Raw genomic sequence first — 11,700 nt, 5'->3', positions numbered from 1 at the left:
TATGCATCCATGTTCTAATATATGCCCATTTTCTATATCCCACCACAACATATTGTCCATAGCCTGTCTTTCAATCAATTATAACAACAATTGTTCATTTCCTTCTTCTAAGTTGTTCAAGGTCTTTCAAGTCTCTTATCATCCTCGGCTGTGACCCTTCTTGTTCTCTTATCCATATGTTGCCATTTCTGGTCCATGTTGCGAAAATGCTTTTTTGTTTTCTTAGTATCCTTGCCTCTCGTGCAATGTCCCCATTTTTCTTTGTCAAGTGCTCATTTAAGTATACATTTGTACCTTTAAGTTTCTTTGCTTGCATTAACAGTTCATTCCTATGCTTTCTACTGATAAATCTTATGATGATAGCCGGTTTCTCCTTCTCTGTCTTTCTGGGTAATACGTGACAGATAGATATATCAGCACTTTGAATGCTTATGTTCTTACTGTGCAGAAATCCCACTACTTGTTGCTCCAGTGTCAGTAGTTCTTCCCGTGGTGCATCTTCTGTTGTCTCCAAGTTAGCTGTAGCTCGTGCGTAAGTTCGGTGTCGCGTTTCCAGACCTGTTAGTACCAAGTTGTCTCTTTTCGTGTATTGTTCCAATTCGTCCACCCTCTGCTCCAGCACAATAATCCTTCTGTCTTTTTCCATTAGCATAGCCTTCAAGGTTTTTACTTCCTCCACCAGTCCAATTAGTCGTTCCTGTTGTGATGTTAGCTTTGCAAGCTCACCAGACATAAAATTCAATGCTTTTTTAATCTCTTCCATGTCGTCAGCTGCTGCCGTGTCCTTATCTTTGTCCCGTGTATTGCTTCTCCCACTAGGCATTCTCGTTTCACTAGTCAGTGATTTGAGGGGGGGTAAATAATAATAATAATAATAGTCCGGTGTCTTCCGGGTTTGCGTAAAGCTTCACTCATTTCCCGGTAAGTCAGCATGATGTATTTTGTATGGATGAATTCATTGAAATCTCAAGATATATGATGGTTTGGCAGTAGTTTTAAAGCTCAGTCCGCTATATTGTCAAAAGTGTCACTCTTGTATTTTTTTCCTCTTATACAGCATGATACTCCAAAACAATTAGCTGCACCACATACAGTTGAAATAAAAGTCTATGGTCACGTCGCGGTAAAACAGTTCAACTTTGCAACAACTTTTCACTCCTTTCCCGGTCAGCAAGCATGATGTATTTGGTGTCAATGGATTGGTTGAAATCTCAAGATTCAAATAATACCACTGGTTTGGTGCTACCTTTGAGTCCGCTAGATTGTCAAACATGTCCATGTTGCATTTTTCTCTCTTATGCAGTACGCTAGGAGCCTCCAGCACGCTAGGCCTAATGTTTGTAAACATTGCCAATCATGAATTGTTATTAGTAAGGATCATTTGAGATGGTTATGTTTTAATGTGATGTTTTGCTTAATGTCTATAGCCTGTACTATTTACAGCATCATTTAGTTTGTTTTTGTAACCCACATGGAAGTTATGCATCCTTGGAAAATAATGAAAATATATTTTATAATCAAATGATGATGATGAATATTTCTATCATATAAAAATATTCCCCGGTCTTTTATAACGTCCGTGAATGCAACCCAGTCACATGACGGAAGACGGAACGTTCTTCCGCTTGCGCTGCGTCTCAGCCAATCAGGTTCGCCAGGGCCGCAATCAAATACACCGGTGCGCTCTCCCTCACACACACTGGTGAGGAGACAGGCTACAGGACGCTGCTAACACGGTTAGTCTCGAACAAACTACTTCAACTTATATATATTGTTGATCGTTCTCTAAAACTTTGTGCATTATAAAACTTGTAGAAGCCGCGTGCCGTCGCTGCAGACATGTGGGTTCTAGCGGGGACTGAATTACGAGGGAATCGGTGAGTCTGGATGCTATTGTTGCGTGTGGTTAGCTTATGTAGCGTTAGCATATCAATGCGATCGGCAACCAACTTCGCTGCTGTAATGCGATTCATTGTTATGCTAACCCCCAAAACGATAATCAAACTTTTTAACTTGATTAACTGTTTAAATATTGAGCCACTGCTTTTGATTACTGTGTATTCTGAATGTTATGCACCTTAAATTGCATTTTAAAACAATCCTCTTTAAAGCTAAACCGGGGTTGATCATTGAAAATGTATTTTTATATTCTGATTTTGCATACTGATTCATTGATTTGTGTACACTGAGCTAGCTGATGATAATTATGACTGATTTACTGATAGTGGTCCTGTCTGTGATATACAGGCCAGGTGTGCCTGGTTGGGGACCCCGAGGCGAGCTAGACCCAAAGAGAACCGAACCACTTCAACATCCTCCTGCGGTCTGGTAGGGGTGTTGGCAGCCAGTTCTCTCCCACCTATGCACTGGTCACTTTATCTGTTCACATATGAACTCTGTTGCGCGCGATCATGGACAATTTCCACATATACCATGGACTCTGGGTTCCTATGAGATGGACATTCGCTCCACACATTGTTGTGGCCACTGACCCTTTATTGTGAATACTGTGATTTTGTGCTTTGTGTGATTTGAAGGGCGTTTACACCCTGGACTGTGCTGAACCACTGTTGAATTGTGATTTCTTTATTTGTAAGAAACAAATGAACTAGATTGAAAGACTGAAGTGCACTTCATCAAACAGCTATAGGAATTCCCAAAACCTCTATACCATTTTACTGCCGTTTGTAAATATTGTCAATAATTTGTCACTGTTTGCACTTAAAGCAAATAATAAGGCACCAAGCCACTTAAAAGTACATTTTGTGTCTTGTGTGATATTACTGTACCTCAACCTCCCTAGAGCCGAGCATAGATCTTCTGAGCTAGTCCGTACTTGTATTTAATTCATCTTGACCTTTTCTTGCATTTCTCATACGTATATGCTACATTTTCACAAAATGCAATTTGATATTGTAATACTTACTTGTAATACATTACCGTTGTGGTGTACTGGCCACCGGTCCAGGGTGTACCCCGCCTCTCGCCCCCAAGTCAGCCGTACTATGTACTATGTACTATGTACTATGTACTATGACTGTTGTGATCAGAGGTGTAAATGTTCAGAAATCCTATGTGTTTGATTGTAGGACCTTCTGGGCTGTGACCTGTCTGAGACTTCAGGACCATAGACAGCGATGGTCACAGACTGAGTGCTGTCAGTCTTAAAGGTACTATATGTAAGAAATGTGTAGATTGATTGATTTTTGAAAAAATGGGACATGGGAGATGATAGCCGTATGGCTAATTTGCACTTCCCATTGGCAGCTTGGTTTTGAACATATAAATCACATTATTCATAAAACATGCAAGGTTATGTGTTTCATGCGTATTACTATATTGCAACTTGCCCAAGTGCACACTAGATGCTGTAAAGTGCTATTTTCATTTGACAATTCTCCAAACATTTTACAATCATGAAATACCAACAATGGTCATTTTATAATACTGAGAGAACTAGACTCTAAAAATGATTCATGGGATTAGTTAGTTGAGCTTAAAATCAAGAGCTTTTTCAACATAAAAGAATAAGGTTGTTACATGGACTTATTATAACAAGTTGGTAACTTATTTGAAGAAGTTGGTCCAGCTGAAAATATGGGCTTAGTTAGTTGAGTTGAGTTAAAATCAAGAGCTTTTTCAACATAAAACGATAAACTTGTGTCACTGACTTATTAAAACAAGTTGTTAACTTATTTGAAGAAGTTGGCCCAGCTGAAAATAGAAAAATAGAAATGTTAACTTAAATATGTATGTATATTTTGAAGCAAACTTTTGAACAAATTCAAATACAAAAACTTTATCTGTCCCCAGGGGTAATTCAAAGGCCACATTAAACATGCCGTTTCAAAACAAGAGCACCGCTCATGTTTCATGTTCATAGTAATGGGAGCTTTTATTTTGAAAAAAACAGGGAAGACGTTCTATTGTACGATGTCTCCGAGATGTCAGGACCAAACGTTTCTCCGAATTTTCTGGATGAAGGTAAGCTACAGGGTCACATTCTCACTTAAAAGGTTGTTAAAACTTGATGAAATGACATATTCCCACAGCTAGAGCCAAATGTTCAACAGCTTTCAGAAGCTGCTCTGCTCCTGCTCCTGCTTCTGGTTTTATCCTGCAATCACGTACAGAGAGGAGCCAGACTGCGACTGCTATTAATGCCTGTTGGAAAATCCCCAAAATCCCAAGAAAAAAACAAGAGTTTCTATGGAGCAATACGAGGTAAGTAACTGTTTTTGCTTTATTTTGTTCATAACGGCTACTAACTGTATCAGCAAATGTTGCACTAATTCGTGTTAACGCAGACATCATTGAAATGAAGCTAATGTAGCCATTTTGTAAAATGGTAGCTTCATAGCTGCCTATAACTGCATGTTACAAAACTTTAGAACTGAAGCTGTTCATAAATGTCCTTTTGCCCGCGCTCTCTCGCCCAGCGCCGCCCCTCGACCGTTTATCGTCAGACAAAGACGTCTGTGGCAGCCGAACGATTTGAATTAGCGGTAAACGTTAGTTAGTATATCACTCTTATCAAGGTAAGAGAAATGAGTGTATTGTTTTGTTCACATTTTTTCCAAGTTTGGACTACATTGATGAAGTTTGGCCAGCTAGTAGTTTCTGTTTTAAGTGACGTGTTGGTGTGTGTCTATGAGAGGTTAAGGCACCCACATTAGTTGTAGATACGCCATAGAACAAGTTTCCTTTTAGTAAGGCTGCAGTAGGCCTGGCTATTTTTCTCTTTTGCTATTGAGACAGGTGGCATTTTCTGAAGTTAGGAATGAATGTATACACACAAAATGTGTGTATAGTGGTGTGTAGTGTTTTTTTTTTCTCATTTAGCTCACTTTAAAAGTCCAAAATATTGTGAAGCAGTTCAACCATATTTCAAATCCTTTAGAACCCAAGACAAAGGATCATTTTTGTGCAGTTGGTTGCAAGCACATTTTTCACAGTTTTTCCATCTTCAATTTAGAAACACATCATAGGCAATATATTTTTCCAAGTCATGCTGCACACGCTGTAAGCACTAAAGCTATGAATCACTAAACAATTCCAAATGTCATGAAAAAATTCAAAGCCGTTTAAATAGAGCTTTGTTTAGTTTTAAAAATGAATTGGACCTGTAAACTTGTGTCAAGAAAAAGTGATCTTTGAAAGCATTATAGGCTTAGACCATGGTGGCCATGGTGGAGAACTTCTCCCTTGCCTCCATTGGGAGCGTTATTGGGAGCGTTATTGCTCGTTTAAAACATGGGGCAGCCTGAGAACCCGTCTGTCAAGAAGCCATTCAACTCGTGAGACAGGGACACGCAGAGAAGTTCTGTCTTTGAAATGTTCATGTTGCTCTTTAAACACCATCTCCACAGAAAGAGAATACTTTGAACACATTGGCCGTCATTTAAAAAAGCAGGAAACAGTGTCTTGTGTTTTTGAAAATTGCTCTTGCTCTCAAAACAAACATTTCTGGAACATTTGCCTCTCATAGGAGCCGGAAACACACTCCTCATTCCCTGGATGACTTCAAGCCTGAGCTCTTGCAGAGGTACTGTATGTTCATCTTTCAAATACAGGGGTCCTTTTGATATGATCCTTTTGACGAGGATATGGAGGTTACAGTGAGTGAAGATCCTGAAGATGAAGAAATGAGAGAACTGCCACTGCAACTTCATTGAAAAAAATGTAGCCCACCTGCTGTTGAAAATGGAAAGCATATTCAATGTACCACAAAGGTGTATTCATGAGTTAGTGGAAGAACTGCACTTTATTTCTTCATCAGCTTCAGGTCCTCTTTTGAAAGATATTTTACAGTCATGCTTAAAGAGGCATAATTGTTGATGAAAAGTTGATGATGTGATCATCTCAGAGATGGCGACAGACCTATCTGTGCAAGTCTAAGCCAATGACATTAGCTCTAGGACATACTGCTCCTCTTTCCACCTTTCCACCTACAAAAGAAGGGAGCATTTTTCCATGGTGGAACCTACAGAATATCTAATCATGTCTTCTCAGTTCTTCTCAGGGAGAAGAAAAGTTTCCAACATGTACCAATTTGAAAGTCCTTGCATGAGGTTTTGAAGAAAAAAAGAGATCCAGGATTTGCTCAAACATAGCTCTGAAGCAGACAGCAGCTCTGACACTCACTACAATTCATTTCATGATGGCATACATTTGAAAAACAATAAATTGCTATGAGAAAAGAATCCAGCCATTTCTCTCATTCTGTATGTGGATGATTTTGAAGTGTGTAATCCACTTGGCACATCAAGAAAAAAACACAAAATGACTGCTGTGTATTGGGTTTTAGCCAATGTGCCACCATTGCTCAGATCCTCGCTCACATCAATCTACCTTGCCATTCTCTGCAAGGCTGATGATGTTCAAAAGTTTGGCTATAGTGCTGTGTTAGAACCACTGCTTAAGGACCTTCCTTGCCAGCCTAGAAGAAGAAGGACTTTACATTCCTTCAATAGGTCTACGAGTCAAAGGTACTGTGTATTGTGTCGTTGCAGATAACCTTGGTGCCCACTCTATTGGAGGGTTTGTGGAGAGCTTCTCACGTCTCACAAGTACACACACCTGCAGGTTCTGTCTTGGAGAAAGATCTCAATTCCAGGTGAGTGAAGTTAAAACAGGAACAACACAAGAGCACAGGTTGCATGTTCAGACAGCACAGAGAGATACAAGTGCATTCTTCTCATTGTTATGGAGTAAAGAGACAGTGCCCACTGACTGACAAACTCAAATATTTCAATGTTTTATCTGGCTATCCACCTGATTTGCTACATGATCTCTTTGAAGGCGTTGTGCCTTTAGAGTTAGCACTATGCCTAAATGTGTTCATCAAAGAGAAATATTTCACACTCGAGGAATGAAATCAATGAATCAAAGAGTTCCCATACAGATGGACAGATAGAACGGATGCACCGCAACCAGTTCCACTGACTTTTGCTGCAAGAAAAACTGTTGGTGGAAATGCCCATGAAAACTGGGCTTTGCTTCGCCTCCTTCCCCTGATGGTTGGAGAAAGAATCCCTGAGAATGAACCAGCATGGCTGATCCTTCTGAACCTTAAGGACATAGTTGAACTTGTCCTTTCTCCTGTTCACACAGACCTCGCTGTTTGTTTCCTTGAAAGCAAGATTTCTGAGCATCGGCACAGATTCCTGGAGGTTTTCCCTCAGGAAAGCATCATTTTCTTGAACACTACCCACACCAGCCAGATGAAAGCTTTTGGTCCACTTGGTTCATTTGGTTCACTTTGTGGACTATGCGCTTTGAAGCTAAGCACAGCTTTTTGAAGCGTGTGGTCAGACATACGCATAGCTTCCGAAACATTCTGTTGTCTCTTGCAGTGAAGCATCAGTTAATGATTGCATACCATCTACATGGCAGTAAAATTGTTCAGTCTCTACAAGTAGCAAAAGTGTCAACAGTGGATTTGACTGTGCTGAGGGAAGACATTAAGAAAGCAGTGGAATGAAAATTCCCTGGTGAATCATTTGTCCACATGGCAAACACAGTGTGCTACAGTTCCACTGGCATGATCTTGGCACGTGGTTCAACAGGTGGTCTGCCAGATTTTGTAGAATTGATGCAGCTTGTTGTCATAAATGGCAAGGTTGGCTTCATTGTCAAATGTTTCAATTCATGGTATATTGAGCATCTTAGAAACACAACAAGTGTTTTCAAGCTCATTGAGCCTCGTGAGTTGTTTGACATCTTCCCCATGGCAGCATACGGTGTTGCAGGGAAGCGTATGGTGACCCAGAAGTGCTACATGAATGTACCATAGATTGCAAAGGGGTCAGTATAACTCATCATTTGTTTGAGTTTATAGGAGAGACCTCAAAAATGGCATCATCCTCTCTGTATATGGGGTTACTGTCTCATTACAAAAACAAAGTTGTTTTTTTTTTTTCAATGAACGTGCTTGCCCCACACTTGAGCACAAATGATCATTTTCACTTGCAGGTGTAGTGAGAATATACAACTCCTTGAATGTGTGTATTCCAATCATATTTTTGTGATGAAGTGTGATAATGTTCAACCTATAATCAAACATGAGACAATATTAGTTTGTCAATTTGCCAGAAGCATGGTAAGACTTTTAAACCCAGACCACACTGATTCTCGCTGAGGAGAGGATGTTAGGCTCTTGATGACTATGCCAATATGGAGATCTGAAATTATGATTAGTAGTAGTTGTAAATATGAGCTCCATAATACTGACACGAGATGGACAACAAGATGGTACAAGATCTTTGTAGTTTGACTTTTATGACATTATTCTTCAGGGGGAAATGTTCAAGTGAACAAAGCTTTGTTCCTATCCTTGTCTTTGCCACAGAAATAAAAGTCTTCAACATTTAATCATAGTATAAGCAGGCATATAGGATTCTTTGCATTGGCTTTTGTAGAAGTATACTTATGGACACAAATCTAAGACTTGGTGTGAAGTTTGATGATGAGGAAATGTCACGGATGTGTGATGTCAAATTTCTTGGAGACTGAATCAACCAGTACTTGTCAGCATACTAGTTTACTATATGATAAATGTGATGAAAATTCAAGGTCCAAAGCTTTTATTTATCTAGAGTCATTTTTAGTGGTCATATTCTTCTCCCATACTGAATGATGATGATTATATGATGTGTCTGCATGTATTCTAGAACCCAAACTGATGTCATGTTTTCTCTAATAGATACCCTGATGTCTCCTCAAGCCAAACTTGGGATCATTCTTCAGGACCGTGAAATTGGCAAACTGGACTTACCGGATGGAATCCCTGATGAACTTGAGTCTATTGTGAGGGAGAAATTTGGGCTTGATGGGAACTTTACCTTGCATTATAAGGATGCTGACTTTGGAGAGGAATATTTTTCTCTTACCTCAACAAGTGACACCAAGGACAAGGATACCATTAAGGTGGTTCACATTGTTGAACCTCCTACAGTTACTCTGACCTTTACTGATGGGTACTGACAGTTCCTTTGAAAGTGCATCAGTAGCCTCGCTCCCTAATTCTGAGACCTCTGTCCATCCTGCTAGCAGCAGCTGTTCCTCTGGATCGCAGGACACACTGATCACACTTTCATCACCTGAACAGGTTACTCACCGTACACAGTGTTGGCCCACTACATTTCCTGTACCTAATTTTGCTTACGACACAGAGCTTGTGCTGGCCTCAGGAAATGAAGTTTTCAAGAAGGATGGAATTCAGCTCAACTTTGCCACAATCCTTTGCCTCCAGACATCCTTGAGAAGCTGGCTGAAAGCATCTTACCCCACTAGTGCGCAGTTTAACCATGTTGCTGAGGCACTGATTCAGAAGCATCCTTGCCTTAAAGAACCAGGGTCATATAATGGATGCTACGCATGGCAACAAAGACTAAAACATAAAATGGCCAGCTATAGATCTAAATGGAGAGGGCTAGGATGCCCTGAGCTTGATGTGAACTCTCTCAGAAAGAAGCGAGCATAGAGCATGAGAAAGCCCCTGCAAAGAATATCCAAAAAAAAAGCCAAGAAGGGCAGGCAGAGGTGAACTATTTACCTCCTCACCCACAAGGAGAAACAGAAGGAACTTTGGAGCTCCTTGATGAAGTAAAGAAGAGGAACAACTGCCAGGTCATCAGTGAGAAAATGGCAAAGACTTTCTCCATTCGCAGGCAGGAAGTTGCACCGCAAGCACCACAAATCTGTGACATAAGAGACCGATGGCCGGCTCTTTTCGATGCAACTCAGGTTAATATTGTTTTATAAAATGGTTTGCAGTATGTGCTATGTCAGTCAATTTACTACATGAACAAATTGCACCTTTTTATTTGTATTTTATACAGATAAATGAAGAATTCAGAAGGATCACCGCTGGTTGCCTTGAGAGAACATTCATGGCAAAACTGGACCAGTATACCCCAAAAATAATGGCACTGGTGTCCTCAAGAGGAGGAGATTCAGCACATAAAGAACATGCTGCTAGAGGTATAAATAAATGTAACAAGGTTCATTTCAAATAGAAAGAAAAATCACTTTATTTTTAGGAGGTGTTGATGGGTTAGTTAAATAAATATTTCAATCAATAAATCATAAATTCATCTTTTTAAAGATTGTTTCATTTTCTTGTATTATTTTATTTACAGGACCAGTCGGTAGAAAGTAGGAGAGAAGCTGCAATCCGTAGCCTAATCGTGTACCTGAGAGAACAGGAGGAGGATCTCTTTAAAGAACAGCTGCTAAGTAATCCAACACTTCAACTTCAAGGATTTAACCTGGGCAGTATTTAGGGGTGGCAGACTGAATGACTGGGTGCAACTGAATGATAGGAACCAAAATCAGGACCATCAGTGATATATTCAGGAAGTTTGGTGAAAAGTGAAAGTTTTCTACGTTTTATCAGAACTTTATGGGCAGCGTTTGTTTGTCAAAAGTATGTCATTAAAAATGTTTGTTTTGCTACTAAACAGCCGTCCCCAAAGCCCACGTTAAATCCTGAAGTTAACCCAAGTGCAGATTCACTGTACATTATTCTTGTTTTTACATAAGACAAAAAACACTGATGTTGACTCTGATCTACTTATGCCAGAATGGTGATGAAGTGATGAAGATTGTTGTGAGCAGAGGGGCATCTGAACCAGCCAACGCAACAGTGGTGATTGAGGGAGCAGAAGTCCTGGATGGCCTGACTGTCCCAAGAGCATGTGCCTTGCTCATGGGACTAATGTATGCACTCAACCTGAGTTACCCAAAAGAGTTACCTGAAAAGCACTTTTGAGGTATTTCAAAAGATATTCCTTGAGCTGGATGCTCTGAGAGCAAGTCCCAAGGTAATGTCTCTAAAAGCTAAACTGCTGCACTGAAAATTAGGCTGCATTCTAATTTCACTGTTATGTTTAATGCAGTTTAATACAAGTCATTTCTTTGAAGGATCATTTTGAAGACTAGTTTGTCATTTTTTTTTTTTACTTTTGAGCTGTTAGCTGTCAATATTTAGACCTACATACATACGTACACATTTGATATATTCTGTGTTCTTTTTTGGAAGAAGTATGACTGCTATGTAAAATATGTTTCAATATTCTTCAGGAAGAAATATGTATAATATGTAATATTTGATTTCATGTCTTCATTTGGAGCTCCTCCATGTTTATTTGATGGTAAACAGTTGGACAAGTTGGCCATTATATGCAGTGGTGGAGTGAGTACACGACTTCAGTACTTGAGTAAGAGTACAAATCCTCCTTGTCAAATTTACTCCACTACAAGTAAAAGTAGCTCTGTCAAAATGTTACTCGAGTAAGAGTATGAAATCAATTTTCTACTCGAGTAAAGTACAAATCCTTAAAATCTGTACTCAAGTAAATTTACTCCGTTACTTTCCACCACTGATTATATGTAATAAACAAGTTTGACCATTAAACTGACTGAACTGTATTTATGTTCATAAAATTAATGTTATTGATAAAAAAAACAATTGAGAAAACAATTTGAAATATTTGTGATGAGGAATGAAAAACAAATGAGCTGGAATAGCTTAAATTAATTATATTGACAACTTCATTGAACTTTAACCATTTTATTAAAATTGAGTTGGTTCACCTGAATTGAACTTGAACCATTTTATTAAAATTGAGTTGGTTCACCTGAATTGAACTTGAACCATTTTATTAAAATGAAGTTGGTTCACCTTAATTAACTGTT

This window comes from Doryrhamphus excisus, linkage group LG19 (genome assembly GCF_037039965.1).
Source record: "Doryrhamphus excisus strain RoL-2023G ecotype Guam linkage group LG19, RoL_Dexc_Guam_v1.1, whole genome shotgun sequence".
NCBI lineage: Eukaryota > Metazoa > Chordata > Actinopteri > Syngnathiformes > Syngnathidae > Doryrhamphus > Doryrhamphus excisus.
Note: the sequence above shows the minus strand (reverse complement) of the source record.